We start from the raw sequence: 3100 nt of genomic DNA on the forward strand, positions 1-3100 counted from the left end.
CAGCTACAACAGTGCCATGTGAATGCCTGTTCTCACTTTCAGATGACATTGTAAATTAAGAAGCAGGCAGCATTATCTCCTGCAAATTGTAACCAACCTTGTCTGTCTGAGTGATTGGCTGACCAAGAAGTAGGACTGAGTGGACCTGTAGGCTCTAAAGATTTACATTGTTATTTTGAATGCAGGTTTTTTGGTACATAATTCTACATTTGTAAGTTCAACTTTCATGGTAAAGAGATCGCACTACAGTACTTGTATGAGGTGAATTGAAAAATACACTTTATTTTTTACAGTGCAAATATTTGTAATCAAAAATAAATATAAAGTGAGCACTGTACACTTTGTATTCTGTGTTGTAATTTAAATTAATATATTCAAAAATGTGGTAAACATCCAAAAATATTTAAAATAAATAGTATTCTATTGTTGTTTAAGATCACTTTTAAAAAAAAATTGCTTGACAGCCCTAGATAAAATGAGTAAAGTGAATTACAGAACTCGTGCCAGATACCTGTCTTACTTCAAGCCCCTATTAACATTTAATTTTCAATGGTGTGTGCCTATTTTATCCCTACGCCTGTCTATTCTAAAGAGTAATTTCAAGGATGCAATCTATGTTCTATTTGTTAAAAAAATACAGTGGTACAATGTTCTAATTCATTCTAATGGAACCTAGTAGCCACAAAAATATCCCTAAAGTACCACAAATTATTCAACCCATCAATAAAAAAAAAATGTGGTAGATGGCACACTGGTTAGTTATCACACCACATATCTTCAGCTCCCTACCCAAATGCACCATGTTCCGAAGATGGCTGAATATCATCAGCTTTGTATGGTTTATCTCCAGTTAATAAGGCAAACAGGAAACTAGAGTTGGTCAGAACATTTTTGACTAAATGACAATTCACCAAAAAGTTTTTCAGAGATATATCAGTTTCAATGGGAAAGAAGGTCAGAGTCCGTGTGACTTAGAGCAGAGTTTTTCATCCCAGATCACTCTGAGTCTGGCAGAGCTGGAACTTGAGAGTGGATCTCCCACATTCCATGCCAATACTCCAAGCACCAGGGTACAAAGTGAGAGAGTCAGTTCTCATCAGAAGGGACCAGAGAGCACCCGGGACCCAAAAAGACCTTCCTGAACTGAAAAGCTCGGGTTTTGATCCAAAAAGAAACATTTCAATACAAATGTATTTGTGTAAAATGTTCAAAAAATTTTGTTGACATTCCAGCATGAAACAAGAACAAAATTTGATACCTTAAAAGTTGCTGTGAAATCAATCTCCATATAGCTCTACACAAAAACACAATTTACAACTACATTTAATTGAATATTAAAATAGGTTTTAAAAACATTGTTTCAATGAGGACAAACAGTTGTCAGAGGAGACCAAAGAGACATTCAGATAGTAGTACAACCAAGAAGCACTTTCATGCTAAAAAGTCTAACCAGATGACCATACCTGCAATGCACTGACAGGGCCTCAGGAGATTTGGATTTTACCTCCAGTTTTGCTACAGATTATGTGTATGAGCTAAGGACCGAGGCACAATGGGGGGGGCAGCCCCTCCCCATTGGCCACAGAGCAGGGAGCATGGGGGAAAAGTAATAGTCCTGGCCAGTCCCAGCAGGTCTCTCTTACCCACACCTGGTCCACTTACCAGGATGCTCCAGACCCAGGTCCCCGCTTCCATGAACCCTGGGCTGCCATAGAGGCAGCAAGTGGCTAGGGCTAGAGGGGGCTCAGCCGCCCCAAAAAATCTATTTTCTGAGCCATGCCCACATATGCCCAGTTTGGCAAGCAAAGCCCCATGCCTAGCAGTGTCAGGGCCAGGAAAGGGTCAGGGCAGGGCCCCACTTGTGTGCTGGATTCTCAGCAGGTGGAGCTAGATTCCTCAGTCCTGGCAGGGAGTGCTGGTTCCTGAGCAGTGCTTCCCAGCAAGGTTCACTGGGACGGGGCAAGAGATCGGGGAATCCCTGAGGTTATGAGGGGGGAAAGAGATGTTAAGGTAATGACCAGAGTGGAGGAGGAGAGTGGGAGGTAACCTGGAAAATTCTGGTTGTGCCCCTGGCTAGGAACTGAGACAAAGATTCAGTGACTTGCTCAAACTGTAAAATAGGGACAATGTTCCCTATATCAGAGGCTAAATTAATATCTATGAGATGTTCAGATATTATGGTGATGAACATGGAAAAAAACCTATAAATAAAAATAAAATCAATGCCGGAATGTTCTGTGGCCTTATTAGACTATTCATCTGCACAGCTGCTGTGGGGGATATTAGTCCCCACTTTGCATGTCAACTGTTCCCAAGTTTAGATACACAGTGGAGACAGCTGAAGATTGCTTTCTTCTAGGTTCTTGTCTACAAAAATTGTGAGCAAAGTCACAGATAGCATAATGCAGGATTCTCCCCCTCCTCTGCCCATTCCCCCCACCCCTCCCATTCTGTTCAGTTATTTGTAGATTGTTAAACTCCTCATAACAAGCAATTCCTGGAAATCGGTGTACTTTTCAATGCTTTGCTATTCATGTAATAATTGATATGCTCAAGTTAAATCAAAGAACATTAACTCCAAAGCTCTGCCAACTCAGTCATAACAAAACCATTGTATTTCATGTTTTCTTTTCCCCTTAATATATCAATAACTTTTAGTAATGAGGAAAAGAGCTGGAAGTTTGTAAGAATGTTTTCTCAACATTTGAAAGCATTTCTATGTCATTATCAAATGCTCGCAGCTGCTCACAAACTCAAGGTCTTAATGCAATCAGTAATAGGAGTTCTCATAACAGAACTAATATAAAAAGCCTATTTATAGCCTAAGTGCAGGCACTAGCTGAAAATTTCAGTTTTGGTCACAAGACAATTTATACTATCTTGCTTTGCTGCACATCATGAACATTGTAGCAAGTTCTGAATGTATATGCATATAAACCAGTATTTAGCACATATACTTGCCACAGTGTATATGTATGTACCTGAAATAGGAATGTTACAGTGTATCTGTGTACTGGTTTAATTTTATTTTATATATATATAGTGTGTGTGTGTGTGTGTGTGTGTGTGTGTGTGTGTGTGTGTGTGTGTGTGTGTGTGT

The sequence above is a fragment of the Terrapene carolina genome, unplaced genomic scaffold, assembly GCF_002925995.2.
Source record: "Terrapene carolina triunguis isolate 2854851 unplaced genomic scaffold, T_m_triunguis-2.0 Scaffold62, whole genome shotgun sequence".
NCBI classification, from domain to species: domain Eukaryota; kingdom Metazoa; phylum Chordata; order Testudines; family Emydidae; genus Terrapene; species Terrapene triunguis.